Source organism: Bombina bombina, chromosome 6, assembly GCF_027579735.1.
Source record: "Bombina bombina isolate aBomBom1 chromosome 6, aBomBom1.pri, whole genome shotgun sequence".
NCBI lineage: Eukaryota > Metazoa > Chordata > Amphibia > Anura > Bombinatoridae > Bombina > Bombina bombina.
The window spans coordinates 137,324,765-137,350,081 of record NC_069504.1 but is presented as its reverse complement, the minus strand read 5'-3'; positions in this window follow the sequence as shown (position 1 = coordinate 137,350,081).

Sequence of the window (25,317 nt, the reverse complement as noted above, 5' to 3'; positions counted from 1 at the left end):
CCAGAAATCAAATTGATTGACACCCCCTGCTAGCGGCCGATTGGCTGCAAGTCTGCAGGGGGAGGCATTGCACCAAGAACTTGTTCACAAGAACTGCTGGTGCAATGATAAATGCTGACAGCATATGCTGTCAGCATTTATCGATGTGCAGTGGACATGATCCACTATATTAGTCATGTCGGCTCGCACAATCATAAAATGTTATTTCGGGAGCAATTGGGGAACATTTTAAAAATTAACCAGAGATCTGATCTCTGGTTAATTTTCAGATCGCTAATTGCTACCGTGAGCTCACAGTAGCATTAACCAGCCACTTGTTATGACTGGTTATTTATCGCGTGCCCATAAATGGGTGAATTTGCCCATTTACAGGCACACAATAAATTAGTGATCCACTTTTAATCTTACACAATATAAGTATTTGAATATTCATTTATGAATATAGTTAAATACTTGCATGTTACATAAGTATTTGAAATTGTTACCTGTCATGTCATTAATTAAAGGGACAGTAAACTTTGTATTTATTTGCAATGCCATTAAATGCAACCTTGGAGCTCCTGTGGTTTTAAATCACCCTTAACTGATCTTTCCAGGATGATTGACAAGATGGCAGTGTTACATCAGTGACCACTCATGGAATGGTAAATGCTGGCAGAGCAATGCTGCTCATTGGGTGAGGTTGTGGGCAGACAGATTTCCTAATTGAGAAACCTATCTTATCGATCATTGATACATGGAGTCCAAAGTTACACTGTTTTGTATTATGTTATCCTATTTCCTCTGCTGAGGCCAATTAGTGATAGTTATAGGGTATACTGGCAAAGTCTAATGTGCACGTTCAGTTCTAAGAATCGGAAATCCCACAATATTAACTTAAAGGGGTAAGGGGGGATGGACATAAATCATGAAAGTGTATTGCAATAATTGTTTTCGCTATGCATAATTAATTTACATGATGTTACAAGAAGTTTCATGTCCCTTTAATTCTCCTTTCTAGAGATCATATTTTATTATAGTCTAAGCAAAATTCAGCACAGTATCTTAGGCTTACTTATAATGGAATGATTTATGATGTTCTAGAAACCCTGCCTAATTTATTTTCTATCAGGTGTACTTTCTCAAAAAAATAAAGAACTATCTCTGCATATAAATAAATATACTCTAAGAATCACATCAGAACTGGAAAAAGCCATACTTTAGCTATGACTGTCAGAAAACAAGGTTATGCAGATACATTATGTATTTTAGAAGAAAACTCCCACTGTCTACCAGCCTGTCGCCATCTACCTCCATATTTTGCAAACAGAACTCTACATTAGCTATTTATAATTTCATCCTCACAACCTTGTCTATTGCCTTACGTATAAATAATATTGCATGAAAGACTTTACAGAAATATAATTAAAAGGAAATGCTGAGCTAGCAGTGTTCTAATTGTTAAAATAAGTATGCTGACAACATTGTGGGAAGAGTTTAAAGGGCCATAATACCCAAATGTTTAAACACTTGAAAGTGATGCAGCATAGCTGTAAAAAGCTGACTAGAAAATATCACTTGAACATCTCTATGTAAAAAAGAAAGATATTTTACCTCAAAAGTTCCTCAGTAGCCACCTCCCATTGTAAAGGATTTCTAAGCAGCATTTTAGTGTGTTTGTCCTGGGACATCTGAAGGGACTAGCATCGTGCACTCTCATATTATTTCACCAATCAGGTAAAGGAAGCTTACTATGAAATCTCATGAGAGTTAAGTCAAATCTCATGAGATCACAGTAAGAGTTCATGACCTCAGCACTGCTGATGCTGATTGGCTGCTGTTCATTTCTTCATTTTTTTAAATTTGTTTACCTGCAGCTGGGACTCTGGGAGCAGGTGAAGTATAACTTTTTACACAGAACTTACTCTGCTGAGCTGAGGAGATTGTGAGGTAAAATATCTTCCTTTTTTACATAGAGATGCTCAGGTGATATTTTCTTGTCAGCTTTTTACAGTTATACTGCATCAGTTTCAAGTGATTTAGCATATGAGTATTATGTCCTTTTAATGTCTACATTATTACATTGATTTAAAGGCTTTCTAATATAGAGACTGCAGCAAGATCTGAATTAAAGGGTCTCTGAAGGCAAAATTAAACATTTTATTAAACTTTTTTAATTCAGACAGAGGGCCCCATTGGTCAAGCAGCGGTTGATGCTTTGGAGGCCCATTGTTTTAGGATCACTTGAAATGAGAGTTAAGAAGCAGCAGTCATAAGAGTGGTGGATTGAAATCATCCTGATCCAATACGATCAGGATGATTGACAGCCTCTTTTAGGAAACCGATTAGCGCAAGTGAGCAGGGGTGGCATTGCAAATCATGTCCATTCGACCATTGTTAAATGGAACCTGAAGAGTACAAATAATAGTAACAAAAAATCCAGTTAACTTTGATAACCACATTTACATGTTTCTCTTTTTTCCTTTGCTGAAAGGACAGAACACTGAGTCAAGTTCAAGAACATGCAGGTGTCTTGAGCTGCTTATTAAGAGACATGTTGCAGACTCCCTAATGAGGCCCTCAGAAGTTGGGATGTAAATCCCCCATGGCTCATAGAAACATAGAAACATAGATGTTGACGGCAGATAAGAGCCATAGGCCCAGCAAGTCTGCCCGACCTTACCTAACAGTATAAACTTATCTAGTTCGTAGGATAGCCCTATGCTTTTCCCATGCATTTTTAAAGTCCCCCACAGTGTTTGTTGCTACTACCTCTTGAGGAAGTTTATTCCATAAATCAATCACTCTTTCTGTAATGAAGTGCTTCCTCAAATTACTCCTGAATCTACTACCCTTTAGCTTGAGCTCATGACCCCTTGTTCTTGAATTTTCCATTTTATGTAAAATACCCACAGCCTCAGTTTTACTAAACCCTTTAAGGTACTTGAAAGTTGCTATCATATCACCTCTTTCCCTTCTCTCCTCTAAGCTATACATATTTAGGTCATTGAGCCTATCCTGGTAAGTTTTATTTTTTAGACCATGTACCATTTTGGTAGCCCTCCTTTGCACAGATTCAAGTTTGTTAATATCCTTCTGAAGATATGGCCTCCAGAACTGCACACAATACTCAAGATGAGGCCTAACTAATGATCTATAAAGTGGCATAAGAACCTTACTATTTCTGCTGCAAATACCTCTACCAATACATCCAAGCATTCTGCTAGCCTTACTCGCTGCATTACTACATTGTTTACTAAGTTTTAAATCATCTGAAATAATAATTCCCAAGTCCTGTTCCTCGTCTGTAACAGTCAGTAAAGTGTCATTGAGTCTGTAATTAACATTTGGATTTTTCTTCCCTAAATGCATTATTTTACACTTTGCTGTGTTAAACTTTAGATCCCAGTCGTTTGTCCAATCCTCCAATTGTTGTATATCACTTCTCATTTTGTCTACCCCCCCTGGAACATCCCCTCTGTTGCAAATTTTTGTATCATCTGCAAAGAGACATACTTTCCCCTGTAGCCCTTTGCTGATATCGCAGATAAATATGTTAAACAAAACAGGCCCCAGAACTGACCCCTGAGGAACACCACTAGTAACAGCCCCCTCTGCTGAATGAACTCCATTTACTAAGACACTTTGTTTTCTGTCCTTAAGCCAGCATTCCATCCAGTTCACAATTTTTGAATCTAGACCAAGGAGATATAGTTTGTGAATAAGTTTATTGTGTGGGACGGTGTCAAATGCTTTGCTGAAATCTAGATATGCTACATCAACTGCTCCTCCCTTGTCTAATACTTTTGTTACATAATCAAAGAAGTCAATTAGATTAGTCTGACATTATCTCCCTGAAGTAAAACCATGCTGATTTTGGTCCTCTAAATTGTTTGTCTTTATGTAATAAATTCTTTCTTTTAAGAGGCTTTCCATTAATTTCCCTACTACTGAAGTTAAACTAACTGGCCTGTAGTTGCCAGATTCTTCTCTACTGCCCTTTTTATGAAGAGGTATTACATTTGCTATTCTCCAATCATCTGGGACAGCTCCTGTTAATAGTGACTGATTAAACAGATCAGTTAATGGGACAGTTAGCACTGATCGAAGTTCTTTTAAAACCCTTGGATGAATATTATCAGGACCCACTGCCTTTGTAACATTTATTTTTGATAATGCTAACAAAACCTCATCCTCTGTAAAAAGATTACTGTTAAGCTTGTTTCTATTTTGCGTAGCATCCCTTAATGTAGACATTGTATCTTCACAATCTTTAGTGAAAACAGAACAGAAGTAATCATTGAGACAGTCTGCAATCTGCTTATCTCCTTCTATTATTCTACCATCTACTGATTTCAATTTTACTATTCCTACCTTATTTTTTCTTCTGTCACTGATATATCTAAAGAATGTTTTGTCCCCATGTTTTACTGACTGTGCTATCTTCTCTTCTGCATGAGCTTTAACCTTCCTAATTAACTGCTTAGTCTTTTTTTTTGGAGTCTCCATATTTTCATATCATCATCTGCTTGTGTGTGTCTGTAATTTTTATAAGCTATCTTTTTTGTCTTTACAGCATGTGCTACTTCTTTGGAAAACCAAATTGGTTTCCGCTTTCTTTTACTTTTACAGACATGTCTAATACAGTGTGCGGTTGCATCTAAAATGGCACCTTTCACAAATTCCCACTGTTCTTGAACCCCTGTAATAAGAGTTTTCCCCTTTAAATAGTTTTTTAGGTATTTTCCCATTAATGAAAAATCTGCCGTCCTAAAGTCTAAAACTTTTGTTTTAGTCTGGGTGGACAGTTCCTGAACATGAATACTAAACCAAACAGATTGATGATCACTGGATCCTAAGTTCTCACCTACAGACACATCTGAAACTGTATCACTGTTTGTAAGTATTAGATCTAATATAGCTTCCTTACGAGTTGGTTCCTTGACTAATTGTTCAAGTGATTCCCCTAGCAGAGATTCAAGAATATACCTGCTTCTAGCCGATCTAGCAGAAGGAATCTTCCAGTCTATATCTGGCAAATTAAAGTCCCCCAGTACTATAACCTTACCCTTCATGGTCATTTTGGTTATTTCATCTAATAACAGATTGTCCAGTTTTTCATCCTGCAATGGAGGCCTATATACAACCCCTATTCTAAAAACATTTTTATCTCCAATTTCCAAAGTCACCCAAATACTTTCCACCTCATCATTTGTTCCTACAATTTCAGTAACCTTTATATTTTCATTTACATACAAAGCAACTCCTCCACCTTTCTTTCCTACTCTGTTCTTTTTAAATAACCTGTATCCAGGTATGACTATGTCCCAGTCATGCAAATCATTGTACCATGTTTCTGTTATAGCTACTAAATCCAAGTTGTCCCTAGTCATTAATGAAATGAGTTCAGGTAATTTATTTCCTAAGCTGCGAGCATTTGTGCTCATGGCACGAAGAATTTTTCTACTAGAATTTCTAGAATTGTTACTTGGACTAACAGTTTTGGCATGCTGTGGGGGGCAGGTGGATATATTAATGCTACCCCCCTTTATTAGTTTAAATGATTTCTAATAAAGTATTTGAACTCCTCTCCCAGATACTCTGTTCCTTTAGCATCCAAATGCAAGCCATCTCTCCTAAATAACCTAGTATCTTTCCAAACAGAGCTATAATGGCCAATAAAACCAAATCCTCGTTCCCTGCACCACTTATCTAACCAAGAATTAAATGTTGTTATCCGCTCCATCTTTCCTGCTTCCTGGTCATACACAGGTAAAATAGCAGAAAATGATAGAGTTGATGCCACAGTCTCTAAATGATTACCTAGGTCACAAAACTCTTTCTGAACAGCAGCAACATGATTACTAGCCAGATCATTTGTTCCTAAATTAACAATCACATCTAACTCACTTCCCTTTCCTGCTGTCTTAACAATTCTCAAAATATGATTCTTATCCCTGTGAGCAGTAGCTCCTGGAAGACATCTAACCTCCCTTGTTTCTCCTTTACTTTCACCTAAATACACATTCCTCAAAATAGAGTCACCTACTAACAGTCTTTTTCTCAAAAACACATCTGCAGTTCTTTCCTGTGTTATGTTACCTGGAGAATCAGGTGCCAATAGATTTAAATTACCTGTTACAGCTTCAGAGGGCTCAGAAACAGCAATCTCCTCATCACAAGTGTATTCGGCAAGAGCAGCATAGGAGTTTTGCAATGGCAGAGGTTGTGGGCAATGCTTCTGGTCTACTGTTCTAATTCTTCCAGAGCCTACAGTGATCCATCTGCCTCTCCTTGCTGATCTCTGGGGTAGAGGGGCTTCTTTCTGAGGCAGCTTTGTAGAGGTAACAGGTATGTTACTTACCTTAGCTTGAAGTTTAGCTATTTCCTCCCTTAACAGGGAAAACTGCTTACAAACAGGACAGCCCCTAAATCTCCAAAAAGTAGAACGATTAAAAAGTGCAAAACACCCATTGCACTGTATCTGAGACATTTTAAACTATGCAACACTTTAACAATAAGAAAAATGTAAGTATTATTTACTACTGAATAAGCCTGAATAACCCTGAATAACTCCTGAAATAACTCAAATATCCTTATGTATTTGATCCTTTTTTAGTTTGATCCCTTTGCTAAGAAGCAGAGCTAAATGTTTAGCAGAGCTAAACAGATCATTTGTCCTTTATTACTGACAAGTCCTGCTCTTGTGCAAGTGCAATAATCCACAAGTACTTGCTTGTGCAATGTGGAATTCCAACAGCAGATGCTGCATTGGAGGCCCTAAGTGCATGCGGACAGATTGCCTGTCTGGGAACCTTGTAGGCACGCACCTTAATAAATGTATGATGTTACAAACATAGTTGCAAACACTACTGCCATACAATGCTCAAAACCTGTGCCCACTCCTGAGCTGACCTCATTAGGCTTTTAAGAGAGGATATCATGAGAAAGGTAAAATTTGATAACAAAAGAAAATTGGAATTTTTTACGTTTTTAAAATTGCACCCTCTGTTCGAAGAATGAAAGTTTAATTTTGACTTTCCTGTCCCTTTAAAAGGACACATAGGAGCCGAAATATCAAGCTCCGAATGGAGCTTGATGCCCCTGTTTCCGCACGAGCCTTCAGACTCACTGGAAACAGAAGTTATGAAGCAGCTCCATAAATTGTCCGCCTGCTTGGAGGCCGCAGACAGAAATCAACCTGTTCGAATACAATCGGGTTGATTGACACCCCCTGCTAGCAGCCAATTGGCCGCAAATCTGCAGGGGGCAGCATTGCACAAGCAATTCACAAGAACTGCTGGTGCAATGATAAATGCTGATAGCGTATGCTGTTGGTATTTTTCGATGTGCATCGGACATGATACGCTACATTGTATCATGCTCGCTCGCTTGCACTATGATAAATCTACCCCATACTATAAAATATATTTCCCCTTAATGTGTTACAAATTACTTGTTATACCTGTTAATAATATTAATTGTATGGGAAGTTATCCCATCATGTTTATTTTTTGTATTTAAAATATCAGTTTTTGTTCTTTAAAACCATATCCTATTGTTCTGAAGGAACAGTCCATTTAAATAGGCTGACCCTGCAGAAAGAGCAGGCCTGCTCATATTATCTTTGTTTATGCACAAAGTCTAATAGTTAGGTATAAAAAAGCTAATTAAGGTTGGGAGGGTCAATAAGCAAAACCCAGCTTTTTCAGATACAGAAGTATCAGTGGTAGCAGGGGCGGAACTACCATTGGTGCAGCAGGTGCAGTGGCACCAGGGCTCAGGTGCTGAGAGAGCCCATATAAGCCAGTCTATACATATGGCATGTGCAGAATATGTACAATTCTAATGCAGGGGAGCATATTAGTGCAGGTTGGAGGTCCATCAATTTAACCTCATAATCATTATACAGAGCAGCATGAATAGTTACTATTGCTTACTACTGAAGTATGTTTGGAGGGCCCAAAAATGTTTGCACCAGTGCCCTCTGTTGAGTAGGTCCACTACTGAGTGGGAGGTTAATGTATACTGGTTCCACCTGTATATATATATTTTATACAGAGAATACTGTAGTGTTCATATTCATTAAGTAGATGTGGGGGTTTCAACAGGGAAAAAATATATTTCAAATGATAAAATAAAGCTAAAGGAGCTGCTTGCAAACAATTCAACACACCACAGGATGTAAAATTTATGACTGGGGACACATTAATGGGGAGAATATTTTACAGTACAAAGTCCCTTTAAATATAACTTACCAAGGGAATTATAATTCTCTTATTTATGAAAATGCAAAATGAACAACTCTCCAAATGTCAGATTTCTCCCAGAGGGTAATGCACAGACTTGATGATCATCATCTATTAGCTTTTTCACCAAGATACAATTCTCGCTTTTATTCACCAGCTAAAATGCTTACCCATTCTAACTGATATTTTATGGAAGTAATATGATTTGCTTAAATAAATAAAAATAAATTACTATCTTAAAAATGCAATTTACTTTCTCAATTTTAATATTCACGGAAATCTCACGCTTTTATACCTGTGAGAAAGAATGTTATGCTGGAATACATTTGCATTAATTAAAAGTACAAGTCAAGAGAGCGATATTTGTGAGAAGAGTTATGTAGAAATATAAGGAAAACTGAAAAGGTGAAAACAGCTGAGTTTTATAACTTTAAACAGCAGATGAAAAATATTTAGGATAACTCCGCAAGTAGAAAAAGATTTAAGGAAAATTTATGTGTGAGACAGCTGCAATGGTAAGAATAAAGTATGTGTGTGTGTATAGGTGTTAGTGTGTGCATTTATATATTTTTATGTATTTATTTATTATAGATAGATAGATAGATAGATAGATAGGTGATATAGATAGATAAATAGATAAATAGATAGATATAGATATATAAAGTATGTATAAATACACTCACCAGCCACTTTATTAGGTATACCTGTTCAATTGCTAATCAGCCAATCACATGGCAGCACCTCAATGTATTTAGGCATTTAGTCGTGGTGAAGACGACTTGCTGAAGTTTAAACCAAGCATCAGAATGTAGAAGAAAGGGGATTTAGTGACTTTGAATGTGGCATGGTTGTTGGTGCCAGACGGGCTGGTCTGAGTATTTAAAAAACTGCTGATCTAATTGGATTTTTACACACAACCTCTAGGGTTTACAGAGAATAGTCAGAAAAGAGAAAATATCCAGTGAGCGTCAGTTGTGTGAATGTTGATGTCAGAGGAGAAATGGCAGACTGGTTCGAGATGATAGAAAGGCAACAGTAACTCAAATAACTACTCGTTACAACCAAGGTATGCAGAATACCATCTCGGAATGCACAACACATTGAACCTTGAAGTAGATGGGCTACAGTAGCAGAAGACCACACCGGGTGCCACTCCTGTCAGCTAAGAACAGAAAACAAAGGAGACAATTCGCACAGGTTCACCAAAATTGGACAACAGAAGATTAGAAAAAAAGTTTCATGGTCTGATTTCAGCTTCGACATTCAGATGGTAGGGTCAGAATTTGGCATAAACAGCATGAAAGCATTGATCCATGTCTGAGGAATGTTTCCAACACCTTGTTGGATCTATGCCACGAAGAATTAAGGCAGTTCTGAAGGCAAAAGGGGGTCCAAGCCAGTACTAGCAAGGTGTACCTAATAAAGTGGCCGGTGAGCAAGTATATATATATTTATTAGGTATTTTTTAATAAAGAAATACAATTCTGACAGAAAAAATGCACAGGTGCAGAATCATATTGTTTATATTTATAGGAACCAGGAGGGAAATTTGAGAAGGTGAAATATGACTTGTTAGGAAAGATAAAGGATTCCAGGTGCAACATTTCTAATACACCGAAAAAAAAAATGTGGTTGTGGGTTGAAGCTCGTTGTAGAGAGAACAGAATATGTTGATGTGACGTTAAAATGAGTGATAAATTAATTTAGAATTGAAACATGTATTTTAAAGAAATATTTAAATTTATTTTAATAATTTGGATCAGTTGCAAAGTTGTAGAATCACAAATGAAAGCCTGGCTGTCAGCCAGTGTCCTTTATATCTTATTCCAGTTACACTTAAAGGGACAGTCTACCATAGAATTGTTATTGTTTTAAAAGATAGATAATCCCTTTATTACCCATTCCCCAGTTTTGCATAACCAACACAGTTATATTAATAGACTTTTTACCTCTGTGATTAGCTTGTATCTAGGAACCTTCTTCCAGCCCCCTGATCACATGACTGTGACTGTTTATTATCTATTGTCTTAAATTTAGCATTGTTTTGTGCTAGATCTTAAATAACCCCCTGTGCCTGAACACAGTGTTATCTATATGGCCCACATGTACTTTCTGTCTCTTTGTGTTGAAAGGAGATTTAAAAAGCATGTGATAAGAGGCAGCCCTCAAAGGCTTAGAAATTAGCATATGAGCCTACCTAGGTTTAGTTTAAACTAAGAATACCAAGAGAAAAAAGCAATTTTGATGATAAAAGTAAATTGGAAAGTTGATTAAAATTAAAAGTACTATCTGAATAATGAAAGTTTAATTTATACTAGACTGTCTCTTTAAAGGACGACTAAATACAATAGAATTGCATAATTAACAAGGTCATAACAAAAAGACAATGGAATCACACTTACTCTGAATTTCAAATAAGCAGTAGATAAAAAAAAAATTCTGACAAATATATTTTTTCTCCTATTTTCCGCCCCCCTGTATCATGTCACAGACATCAGCCAATCATAGATTAGCATACCCTGTGAGCTTCCCCAGAAAGTGCAACTATAAAAAAAAATGTGTAAAATTTGATAATGGAAGTAAATTGGAAAGTGTTTCTAAAACTGCATGCTCTTTCTCAATCATAAAAGTTTATTTTGACTTTAGTGTCCATTTGAGGGGAAATATTAATTATGATTGTGTCACAATTCATAGAGAGGCCTAAAAGAAAATAGCCTAGACTAGCTTTTATTTAAAATGCTGCAAATTGCCTAAACCAGTTATTTGATTGCACACACTTAAAGGACCAGTCAATGCAGTATATTTGCATAATCAACAAATGCATGGTAATAAGACAAAGCAATAGCACTTAGTCTGAACTTCAAATGAGTAGTAGATTTTTGTTAAATAAATTGCAAAGTTATGTCTATTTCCACTCCCCCTGTATCATGTGACAGCCATCAGCCAATCACAAATCCATATACGTATATGCAGTGAATTCTTGCACATGCTCAGTAGGAGTTTGTGACTCAAAAAGTGTAAATATAAAAAGACTGTGCACATTTTGTTAATTGAAGTAAATTGGAAAGTTGTTTAAAATTGCATGTTGTATCTGAATCTTGAAGTTTAAATTTGACTTGAATGTCCTTTTAACTACATTTAGCCCTCTTTGGCCAAAATCAAAGGACATAAAATAAAGATACTCTCCTGGGTTTTAAAGTAGTTTTGAACGTGATTTTTTTCCCAGTGCTTTTAAAACAATTGTTTTATCTTGTAGGTAGTTTTTTTTGCAATGCAGCACTTTAGTGTTGATATATACTATGCATATATTAGAAAAAACATTACAATACTTGTAAGGAGGAGGTATTTTACATCATTGGTACCTGTACAAAATGGTAGAAAAAAGCATAAGTAGGTGTTCTATACAAATCCTTCTCAATCTCATTGTTGAATTTGCCACTGTAGACCAGGGGTTCTCAACTCCACTGAGACAACGAAGCACAGAAACAGATTTTAACAGCATTTACATACATACACATGCCTAAATATGTATATGTATGTAAATATATGATTACTAGTCCTAAAGCCCGTTGACACGGGCCGTGTTATTCCCATTCTCTCTCCCCCATTTTCTCTCTCTCTCTCCCCCATTTTCTCTCTCTCTCTCCCCCATTTTCTCTCTCTCTCTCCCCCATTTTCTCTCTCTCTCCCTCTCCCCCCCATTTTCTCTCTCTCTCCCTCTCCCCCCCATTTTCTCTCTCTCTCCCTCTCCCCCCCATTTTCTCTCTCTCTCCCTCTCCCCCCTCATTCATTCTCTCTCCCTCTCCCCCCTCATTCCTTCTCTCTCTCTCTCTCTCTCTCTCTCTCTCTCTCCCTCTCCCCCCCATTTTCTCTCTCTCTCCCTCTCCCCCCCATTTTCTCTCTCTCTCCCTCTCCCCCCTCATTCATTCTCTCTCCCTCTCCCCCCTCATTCATTTTCTCTCCCTCTCCCCCCTCATTCATTTTCTCTCTCTCTCTCTCTCTCTCTCTCTCTCTCTCTCTCTCTCTCTCTCTCTCTCTCTCTCTCTCTCTCTCTCTCTCTCTCTCTCTCTCTCTCTCTCTCTCCCTCTCACCCCCTGCTAGCGACCGATTGACGACAAATCTGCAGGTGGCGGTATTGCACAAGCAGTTTACCAGAACTGTTTGTGCAATGGTAAATGCCGACAGCGTTTGCTGTCGGCAATCTGCAATGTCCGGAGCCACAATAATTTTTTTGAAAGTGCAAAGCACCCTGGATTCATACAACTCTCAGTGTTGCACTTTCACAAGAATAATTATGTCAGCCTTCTTCTTGATTTATTACGATGTGCACAAATTAAATACATAATTAAATACAATATTTCCTATTTTATCTATTTATATTATTTTAAAGTTGTTTTACAGGTATAAGGTCTCAAAGTTGTATGAATAAATATATATATATGTGTGTATTTATGTGTTTGTGTGTTTATGTGTTTACATACACATATATTCACACATACAAATACACACACACACACACACACACATATATATATATATATATATATATATATATATATATATATATATATATATATATATATATATATATATATATATACACACAGGTACTAATTCCCAAATCGAAACATTTTCTGAAACCCAAAACTTTTTTTTCCGAAGATACAAATAATAGTGTATAAAATGACAAATATTACTTTTCTGTATAAAATGACAAATATTACTTTTCTGATTACAGTACTGTACTATCTTTCTGAGGACACAATGTTTACAAACATATTATAATATATATACAACTACCTTTAGGTTGCATGTATAAGCTGTAAAATGACGTAAATATTGCCTCAGTAACATAAAATATTTACACTTGGTCCATCCCCTCTCCAGTCTGTCCCATTTTACAGATGCAAATATTCCAAAATTCAAACTATGGTTTAGATAAAGGGCTTTCTACGTATATATATATTTGTTATTGTTATTATTATTATCATTTATTTGTATAATGCTGCAAAATTCCTTTATACACCTTTGATCCTATTTATTTCAATTATTAATATATTTTACATTTAAAATGTATGTATATATATATATATATATATATATATATATATATATATATAAATATAAGCAGCAGGAGAGCACTCTCACTTAAAAATTCAATGTGCCAGGGTGCATGCAAAAAGTGAATAATATCAATGAACAAATGGCTGCACTCACTGGTCCTTTTCAATAAAAAATATTGACCTCGTCTGAGGAAGGGGATACGGTCCCCGAAACGTCACAGAAATAAATATTTCAGTGAGTGCAGCCATTTGTTCATTGATATTATTCACTTTTTGCATGCACCCTGGCACATTGAATTTTTAAGTGAGATATATATATATATATATATATATATATATATATATATACACAGTATATATGAGTGTAATACCTTATTAAATATATTTTACATATGTTTTATTTTACTTTTATTCTAGCCCTGCTATGTTTTGTACTTGATGAGTGCAACACAAAACTCACCATTTTTAATATGAGTGATGTTTATCATGGGCACACATACTTTAAGGGACAGTGTATTCTAATATCTTCTCTCCTTTAATGTGTTCCCAATTTTCCATTTTACTTTACAAATAGCTCCTTCACCTTTATTTTCTCATTTGAAATAGCTGACTTTGCCTGTTGTATCCGCATTTATATTGGTTACAAAAAAACATGTAAACAAGAAGGTTTAGATAAACTAATGCTCCCAGTGGGGGATGTGATGGAGGGGTGCTACAATGTTTGTTTTCTATTGCTGTTCGGCCTTTGAGTAAACAGTACATTGTGTAAATTATTAGACAGATAAGATAATTAAATATTCTCTCCTTTCTATATCAGCCCATTGTGAGCTAGATTACGGATGGAACGCAATAGTTTGCTAGAGAAAAACAAATGCAATTGTGAGATTGTGGCATGTTTTGCACTCAACTCATATTACAAGTGGCGCAGTGTTTAAATTACTGCAAATTTGTTTGCGTGAACTTGCGGTCATTTATGCTCCCCATATATTTTATTGGTGGCATTGAGCATCAATGTGCGCTGGTATTAATCCCTAAACTGCCACATAGCCCACCACAAATTAACCCGCTACACTTTTAACACCTAAACTGCTACATAGCCCACAGCAAATTACCCGACTACACTATTAACCCCTAAACTGCAACATGTCCCACCACAAATTACCCCACTACACTATTAACACCTAAACTTCCACATATCCCACTGCTATAAACTCTCTATACTAGTAATCCCTAAACCGCCAATACTTCCATCACAAACTACCCGCTAACCTTTCAACCCCCTAACCACCACACCCCCCATTGGAAAATACCCACTAACCTATTAACCTCTTAACTGCCACAACCCCCCTTTGCAAAATAACCCTTGACCTCCTAACTACTAAAACCTCTGAGACCCCTAACCTAAGACTCCCTAAGCTACGTAAAAAACACTATCATTTAAAAAATACATTACCAAAAAAAACAACCTATCCTAAAACTAAAGTCCCCATAAAAAGGCTCACACCTTAAAAAAACCCTAAACTAACCCTAAAACATACTCTAAAAATTGCCCTGAAAGGGGTATTTGTCACGCAGTGCCCTAGTTGAAGTGATTAGCTCTTTTACCTAAAATAAAATAAATCTTAATACTAAAACCAAAGTAACCCCCACCCACTCCAAAAAAAAAAAAACTATCATGAACTATCATGAAAATGGCATTTATTGGGCAAGTAATCATAGCTCTTTTGCATTAAAAAAAATAAAAATCCTATCTTAAAAAAGTATGCCTTATTCCAAAAGAAACCTAACTGGCAAAAATAAGTATGCCCTGAAAAGGGCATAAGTGATTATAGCTCTTTTGCCAGGGGGGGAAAAAACTAGTGTCGGGACAAAATTGCGGTGGGGTTTGTGGCATTGAGTAGGGGGTATTTGTATATTGAGATGTGGGTTAACTTGCTAGGCGTTAGTTTTTTCTAAAATTGATGCTCCATTGATTTCAATGGGGTTACTGTGATATCACAAATGCAATAACCTCTGGATAACTTTTTGCCTGTGTGGAATTTCGTGCAAGTGCAACATTTTGCTTTCAATTTATGATACCAGTGCTACTTGATGCACGCAAAAAGTTAACCTCTAGCAATTTTAATGCTTGAGTAGGAGCAGTAATTACCTCTCCATTTATATGCTAGCCCTGTGTTTGGTTTTGGCTTCAGTTAGCAGAAACAGCTATTTCATATACAGAAGTATACTTAAAGGGATAGTAAAGTAAAAAAATTACACCTTGCAAACAGTCTCTCAAAAGGATATTGCTACTTTGTAGCGGCTTAGACTGTTCAGTTTTCAGAACTTAGGTGTGTGGTCTTTAACACAGTCTTGTTGCTGTTTAGTTTGCCCTCGACCGGCTTCCGTAGCTACAAAGACTGTGTTAAAGACCACACACCTGAGTTCTGAAAACTGAACAGTCTAAGTCGCTACAAAGTACCGATATCCTTTTGAGAGACTGTTTGCAAGGTGACGGGCTTATACGTCTCCTGCCTGGATACTAATTTGGCTTGGAGCCACAAAGATTTCACAAAAGATCCCCATCGACTGCATTTGAGGTTGATACGTTACATGGTAGCATCACATTTCCAGGAGATCTGTCTTATTGCCGAGCAACCTGCATGAGGATACAAGACACCAATCCGGTGTAAGTAAGCATTAATACCTTTATATTGCAACTTTTTACTTGGTGACAAGGATTCCCTGTCTCATTGCAGGAATCCCGGATTTTCTGTGCAGCTTTTACGATATCAACTGCACTAAATAAGCCTCTTGGTTCATAGCTTCAGCGAGAAACTGCATCAAGCTCATTGTTCATATAAGACTTTTATATAATTTTAATACATTGCCTACATATGACTTTTTATACATTGTCTTTATATGATTTTATATGTATTTTGTGCACACTATGAAGTTTTAATTTAGCATCAACTTAAATATATTAAAATAAATATCAGACATAGACTTATTTAGCTCTTCACAGAGCGCCGCAGCCTCGAATCTAGTGTATCTTAGAATATACTATTTTTAACTGTTTCATTATGGCAAATTCTTTCTGACACTACCATCTGAATGTCGCAGCTGAAATTGAGACTCGTCAGACCAGGCAACGTTTCTCCAATCTTGGTGAGTCTGTGCAAATTGTAGCCTCAGCTCCCTGTTCTTAGCTGACAGGAGTGGCACCCAGTGTGGTTCTCTGCTGCTGTAGCCCATCTGCATCAAGGTTCGACATGTTGTGCATTCAGAGATGGTATTCTGCATACCTTGGTTATAACAAGTGGTTATTTGAGTTACTGTTACCTTTCTATCATCTTTAACCAGTCTGCCTATTCTCTACAGACCTCTAACATCAACAAGGCATTTTCATCCACACAACTGCAGTTCTCTGGATATTTTCTCTTTTTTGGTCCATTTTCTGCAAACCCTAGAGATGTTTTTGTGTGAAAATCCCAGTAGATCAGCTCTACCCATTTGACCCCTATAAATGTTTCCTTGAATACCACCTATGTTTATAGCACTGCGTAATCTGTTGGCACGCTACAAATAACCGATAATAACAATAATAATACTCAGACCAGCCCATCTGGCGCCAACAACCATGCCACATTCAAAGTCACTTAAATCACCTTTCTTCCCCATTCTGATGTTTGGTTTGATTTTCAGCAAGTCATCTTCACCACGTCTAGATGCCTAAATGCATGCTATGTGATTGGCTGATTAGCAATTTTTGTTTCCAACCAATTGAACCAATGTACCTAAAAAACTGGCCGGTGAGTGTTTGTGTGTATATATATATATATATATATATATATATATATATATATATATATATATATATATATATATATATATATATATATATATCAATGGAATAGAGAAAAGACAAGTGCACAGGGGGTGCACAAAGTGCAATAAACGACAGACTAGATGACTTTAAATAAAAAGATATGCAGCACACTAACGTGGTTCCACCTCAGAGGTATGTAATAGGCACTTGTGCTATAGTAGCAGATGCTCCTCCTCCGGGAAATCTCCTGCCTGGATCAAACTGCTCCCTTGGACACACTCAAACTGCATGCGAGTACACCTGCACATGTACAGCTATTCAGAAGTCCTTAAACCTTAGGTAAAAAGGGGCAGGGCCAGGGGCTACTATATACAAAGGATGTTTATTCAGACATGTAATTATATACAAAGGTCAGTAATAAGTTCACAAAGCAGGAAGGTCACATACGACCATAAAGTATATAAAACCACATAAAAAACTTATCAGAAATGAATAAAAACAACAACCATTTACATAGACTTGCTAACAACAATAGCCTGATTCACAGCTGCTGCAGAAGATGAACCACATGTAGCTGATCAGCTATTTGGCCGTGTAGCAAGCAAGTAATGAATACTGAATGTAGGGGGGCAGAGCCTGATGCGTTTTGTAGCGCTATTGGCTACTTCTCCAGAGGTAGAGGCCGCCCCCCCCCAACACTCTCTCTATATAAAAAAAACACTCCTGACAATTAGATGCTAAGGTAGCCATTTTTATTACTGGCATTTTATGATTATACAGCCATTATTCTAATGAAACTGGGAAGCAGAGTAGATCCTAATAATTGTTTGTTGTAGTGCAAACCACAATATATTTATAATTATTAATAATTATAAATAATAATAATAATAATAATATAATAATAATGCTCTTCTGCTTCCCTGAAGATGGTGCCCGTAGGAAATAATTAGTTAATGAATATCCATTAAAGGGCCAGTAAACCTAAAAAAAATTTTTTATATAATTCTGCACATAGTGCAGAATTATATAACATTATATTAGCAGCAGCTTTATAAAACCTAATATTCCCTGTGAATTTTTATAAAAAAAGACCGTTTTTCAGACCCGCTCTCTGTGCTCTTCTGAGCGGGTCTGTTTTTATCACAGAGCGCATCTGGCCAGCTGTCTAGTCACAGCCCGGCCCGACCGCGCCATTATACTCACTGCAGCTCGCTCCTGCTCTGACATATTTGAATATTGTCAGTCTACACCTTGATTTACCATTTAACTAATCAAAAAAGAAAAAATTTAAAAAACGATAAATCAGCAGTTTGAAGTAGCAATAGATGTGCAATTTTTTAAATTCTTTCACATAAATCATAGAAATAATATCGGCTACACCACAATCACTGTGGACTTCATAAAAACTGACAGCTCAAATATTTGATAAAATTATGATGGCTCCTTAAGAATAGTCTCAATAGTATCCTATTTTTGTGTGGACTATGTTTGTATTGAAAGAGAAAATTGCAGATGCTACCAGCTTTAGATTTAAGCAATGCCTTGCATAAGCTAATATATTTCACATGTCATTAATTTTTCATTTATTTTATATCATTTTTTTAAATCACAGTAAAACAATGTCTTATGTTTCTAAAGGATATGTACAAGGAACATATCCATGCTTCTGGCTATAAACACATCATGTCAAATCTTCCATCCTATTCTGGGTTGAGAGTTGAAAATATGAGTTGCAGAGACAAGATTTATTTAGTGCATTCCCAGCCATCAATATCATTACACACTGCCAAATCATTGATATCCCGAGGCAATGAAAAACCTCAGTCACCAAGTCTTTGTATTGCTCCTGCACTATACGCTGTAATAGAAAAAGAACTTCTGATTCTTCCTTGCCCCAGGCAAGACTGTTGTTCTTTCTCTGCCCCACTTTAGGTTTGTTTTATCATGCAGTGCTTAAAACCCTTCTTTTAATTTATTTATTGCCCTGAACACCAAGGATGCTTTGTATTAGGATCTACAGTTATAGATGTTTCTGAGACAGATTTTAACCTCATTATTGCATTAAATCTTGCAGACATAATACATCAGGGACTGGGAAATACTGACCTAGCCACACAGTGATTAAGGGGAGACAGTTTAGTACTAAAAGTAAATATATACATGAAAGGATAGTGGCTTAGTCAATTTTAATGTTTAACATTGGATTAAGATAGCTTTTGGGGGGTCAGATTGGATCATCCAATAAATAGACAGAAGCAGATGAAAGAGTACTTTTGGGAATGCTCTGTTCTTTGAAGTATGTCAAGTAAAACAATTAACAGATTATTAAGTAAGTTGCTTGCAGTTTATTTGCAGTTTGAACACGTGCTTAGCAAATAGCTTGGAAACAAAATGGAAATCTTATGATAGTTCTGAACTACAACAATTGCCATTACCGTTACTGTGCACTAAAAAGATTATGTCATTTTTTTAGTGTTACAAAGAATACCATTTGCGCTCTTGATATAAAAAGCAAGAACATTTTAGAATTAGAATTGAAGGAAGATAGTATGGTAAAAAATTTTTAAAAAAAAATGAATATGATAAAAATAATTTTATATGGAAAAAAAAAGATTAAATGGAAAAGGAAGACACCTGACACCTAAAAAAGTAATCAATTAAAGAGACATTAAATCCAGTGACATGCTTACTGTAGCAGTGTATTTTTTACATGTCCCTAACTGGCCTCAGCAGGGGAGATAAGTTAGGATTTTAAACATATTTAAAAATAAGTTACAACATGGTGACATCCATTAATTGATGTAAACTAAAACATTAGCTTTTATTTTTAACCCTTTAAGGACACAGCTTTCAGTTTGCTCAATTGTTTTATGACGGAAAAATTCCGTCATATGTCCTTAAGAGGTTAAGAAGCAAAAGGGACAGTAAAGACAAAATGAAACTTTAATGGATTGTATAGAGTATGACATTTTAAACAACTTCACAGTTTACTTAACCTATTATCAGTTTTGCTTAGTTATCTTTGTATCCTTTGTTAAAAAGCTCAGGAGCTTATTATAGCCATCTGGCAGCAGTTTGCAACATTGTTTATTGCAGTGTTATACAATGTTACAAATACTACCACGATACATGCATGCTTCTAAGCTCCTATAAGCCTACCTAGGTTTATGCTTCATCAAAGGATATCAAGAGGACAAAGCAAACTTGATAAAAGTAAATTTGATTATTTATTTTTTTTATTTCATGTTTATCTGAATAATGAATGTATAATTTTGACTTTACTATCCCTTTTATCAACTAATATATTTTTTTAAAGATGCATCTGTGTATTATTAACATTCTGATCTTTTGTTAGAACAAGCTATTGCACCTTGTATTTATTGACCCTTTAATATCTTATATACTGTATATAGCATATATTTTGTGCATAAAAGATGCTGCACAGCTGGTAAATAATCTAGCTGAAATAATGGCATGCCCCATCTTCCCTAGCATAGGAACTCTAGCACAGATCTCACAATCTCAATGATTTTGCTGGGGCTTCTAAAGCAAGTTTAAATAAATTCACTATTAAAGGGACATTCATCTCAAAACTGACTACCCCTTAAAAGTAAAAATATGTATTTATGGATAGTACTAATAGTTTTGTAGTGTATACTCATTATTCCTTTAGCTCTAAATTTAACATTGAAAATTGTGCTTTTTGATTGCTTCCCAGAGTGAATAGAGTAAATCTTCTGTAACCCAATATTGTACATAATAAGATAAATAATTCTCAAAAGGCTTTTCACTTCAAAATATTGCAAATGTTGCTCTGAAAATGCCATGTTTTATTGCTGATACAAATTAAAATAAATATAAATAATTGTGCATGGTAGAGTTTGGTCCAGCTGTGACCATCCACAGAATAATCTGAAATGTTAAAAAAAAACAAAAGATAGGGCACTGCAGGGGTGTGGTATCATCTGAAAGATAAGTGAATGTGACCATATATGTATAGCACTCACATAAATTGTGCGTCTCCAAGTGCTTTACAAACAGGCTGGGAAGGTGCTATGCCCCAACTAACTGATTCAGCACCAAATCCACACAGGAAATTCACTGGAATAGGTGCGTGAAATATATAATAATGGACAAAAGAAAAACTGACTACATATTACTGTAATAGTGAAAGAAATGCAGCTGATGCTCTATTATACTACTAGTTTCTTATTCACTTATTTTCACACTATATCAAACCATATCTACCTTTCTTTGCTTTATATAATTTCAGAAATGTGTATTAGTATGGGTACATATAAGTCAACCTCTAAATAATATAACGGGGGAACAATAAAGCATTTTTTGGTTTTTCAGTTTTCCTTTAACGCATGTGGAATTTAAATGCTTATGCGTGTGCCTTAACAGCATATTTGCATATGCCGCTTAATATCAGTAATAACTTTTATTAGAAGCATTTTTGTTAATGGAATTTTATTGTAAAAAAACTTATGTTTAAAATTAAAATGCACCCATTCACATTTCATTTCAATTTTTACCTTTATATCCCTTTAAATTTACACATACAATTATATTAGATATACTGTATCAAACTGAATGCAAATAATTGTTTGATGTATATGAACAGGTTCATTGTAAACTGGAATGAAACTCTATGATAACTTGTATAATTGATAGTAAGGTCAGTCTTCCACTATCACGCTCTTCTTCTAGACACTTATCAGTGCTTAATATCACATACATTATATCTGGGGTTAGTCACTTCTAGCACACACATGTGATGGACTACATAGTATGTTGTGGGTCACATTTAACATTACTGAGATAAAAAGGAAGTGTAATTATTGATGTTGCATAGTTAAACACAGTAGAATAGCATAATTAATAAATGCATTAGAAAAAAAGACAACGCAAAAGCAGTTTGAATTTCACGTGAGTAGCAGATTTTTTTTCTGGCAAGTTTCAAAGTTTTCTTTTACGTTCCCACTGCATCATGTGACAGCCATTAGCCAATCACTAATGTGCATGCATTTATTCTGTGAACTCCTGCACATGCTCAGTAGGAGTTGGTGCCTCAGAAAATGTGCATATAAAAAGATTGTAAACAATTTAATAATAGATGTGAATTGGAAAGTTGTTTTAAAATATGGACACTATCTGAGTCATGAACATTTAATTTTGACTTTAGTGTGGTATACTCTGTCTGAATCATGAAAGAAACACTTGGGGTTTCATGACCCTTTAAAGGTATTTGAAACCCAATTTTTTTCAGAGACCAGTGTTCCAGGCTTGTGTGGGTGAGCCTAAAATTCTTGTTAGGCCACTCCTGTCTTAAGACGGCTGCTACTTAACCTCTCCACCACTTAAAGTGTGGCTGATCCGATCAGATTGGGGTGACTGACAGCCCGTGAAATTGCACAAGCAGTCGCTTGTGCAACATTAAATGCAGGCAGTGGATGCTCCCCAGTTGCTGCAAGGCCGGTATGACAAGGTTCTTGATAGCAAACCTTGTCTACCCAGCAGATGATAAATGAAGCCCCTTGGTTCTAGATCAAGGTTTTGGAACTCCAGTCCCCAGAGAACACTAACTCTTCACATTTTTATAATATTCATGCTAGAACAAAAGTAAATTTGTGCTCATATAGATACATTAAAAATTCAACAATCTTCTTAGCACTCTTTACTAAACATAATGTAAAAATAATTATGAAAAATTGAGTTAGCTATTAGTATTGGAATGATGTGGTTCAATAGATTAGCAAATTAAATATTTAAAAAAGCTCACAACAAATAGTTTTTTACAAACACATTTAAATTCTCAACATCCTCATTGGGACATTACTTAAGTTAAATTATTTTTTAACGCTGAAAGAACTGTTGGATTTTCTTTATTTAAAACTAAGATCAACTCGTCAGAGACACTATTCTCTGAACAGTTACCATTCAACCCCTTTTCTTATTTTTATCTGCATGGTAAAAACAATAATAAACAGCCAATCAGCTTCATCAGGGTTGCGTGTGTAGTATGCTGGGATATTGTAAACATCCTTGTAAAAGGAAAGGAAAACTGTGCCTGCACATCCCAGATGTGTTCCCATGCTAGTCCTGGGATAAACATCCCAAATGGATGATAAAAGTCCCTCTACACTGAGATGTGGTTACTGGGGGAAGTTATGTAATAAGACATCTTTGTTTTTTTTACTTGTACTGTAGCTGTTTCAGTATTTTTACATTTCAAGTGAGCCTGTAGATAACACTATAGGGTTAGGTTACAAGCTACGTGCTATAATTAGCACAGAACACAATAAGCTATATCCCGACCGTGCTAACTTGCTCTAATATTACAAGTTAATGTGTTTTCCCGGCGAGCACAATCTAAATTGTCGGCTCAACGTGACTGAAAGCCTTGTGGAAATGGCAAGTTGTAAAAAAAGTGTGAACCAAACACATTAAAAGTAACAGTTACACACTATGGGGTTGATTTATCAAGACCCGTATTCTGCCTAATGCAGCCGTTTCCTTGCGAGCCATTAGGCTTGCCAGAAACAGGAGTTAAGAAACAGCAATCTTAAGACCGCTTCTTCTTAACTCGTCCGTCTGCTCTGAGGCGGCGACCAGCAATCCACCTGATCATATACGATCGGGTTGATAGACACCGCCTGCTAGCGGCCGCAAATCTGCAGGGGGCGGCATTGCACAAGCAGTTCACCAGAACTTCTTGTGCAAGGATCATGTCCGCTCGCACTTTCATAAATCGGCCCCTATATATTTTTCATATAAATATTAATAAATAGAAAGGGTTTTTGAATGGAAAGGGCTATAACATATATATATATATATATATATATATATATATAGAGAGAGAGAGAGAGAGAGAGAGAGAGAGAGAGAAAGAGAGAGAGAGAGAGAGCGAGAGAGAGAGAGAAAGAGAGAGAGAAAGAGAGAGAGAGGGCTTGAAATTTCCAGTGGTCCCGGACAACATGAAAATTGCAGCGGACAACTTAGAAATTTGACTTTTTCCTATCTTTAACATCAAGTGGACTACTAACTTTTCCCTCTGGTCTAGTAGCTTTTAACTCCTGACTAGTAAATATATATATATATATAGCAATAGGTGTTAGTTTTTTTTTAATGTGCTCTATTGAAGCCTATGTGGAGAAGAAGCCAGTGTGGTCAGATGTTCAGTGGTTAGGGCACGTTGGGTTTCTCTCATGCACAATTTACTCTCAACTTGCTAACCTGACCCGAACGTTAAAGGAATAGTATATATATATATATATATATATATATATATATATATATATATATATATATATATATATATATATATATACACACATGCATACATTTTTATATATATTTATATTTATATATATATTTGGTTTAGACATGTGTATGTGTCTCTATGTCAAAGCAATTTGCAGGCTTTATAACTATTAAATGCAATTTTTTTTTTAGATATTTTTTATCAGACACTCTTATTATGAGTGTAACTGCACTTTTAAATGTATTTTTGATGTGTTTTTTTGCCACAGAACTCTGGATTTGTAGAACCCCATCTCTTGTTAAATTTAATTGCACTCAATCAAATGCATTTACTTTCAACTCGTAATACGCGCACTACTCCCAACGCGCGCAAACAGCTGAAAAATACCAATTTTCTCTCTTGCAAAACAGTTAACGATCCACTAGTAATCTAGGCCCATATGTCTTTAAATCTAATAATTAAAACAAAAATATCAAATATGATATTATTTTAATCAAATTATAATGAAAGAGGGAATTACATTGATCTTTTTTATTTTCATCGATTATCTTTTTACTGCTTGAGTTTTAAAAACACATAACTCCAGAAATGATTTTGTTTTCCATATTATATTCAGTTTATTTGTACTCGGTGTTATTACAAGTATCATATTCTCTGTTTCATACAAAAAAAAAACTTTGTTTCCTCAACATTATTCTTTCATGATATTTATGCTTTTATGATTTGTATTTTATGTATTCAGCATTGGCAGGCTCAGCTGAAAACATTGATTGTCCGTATTAACCAAATGTTTAATTTTCCGACTGTACAGAAAGGAATATTTTTTAGCTGTTTTAAAAACAATTCAGTCTACAGACATTATTTATTTTTTCATATAGCCAGCAAAAAAAAAAAAGGATAAAACAATTTATTTTATTGAAACTTTCTCTCCCTAACTTTTATAGTGATCTA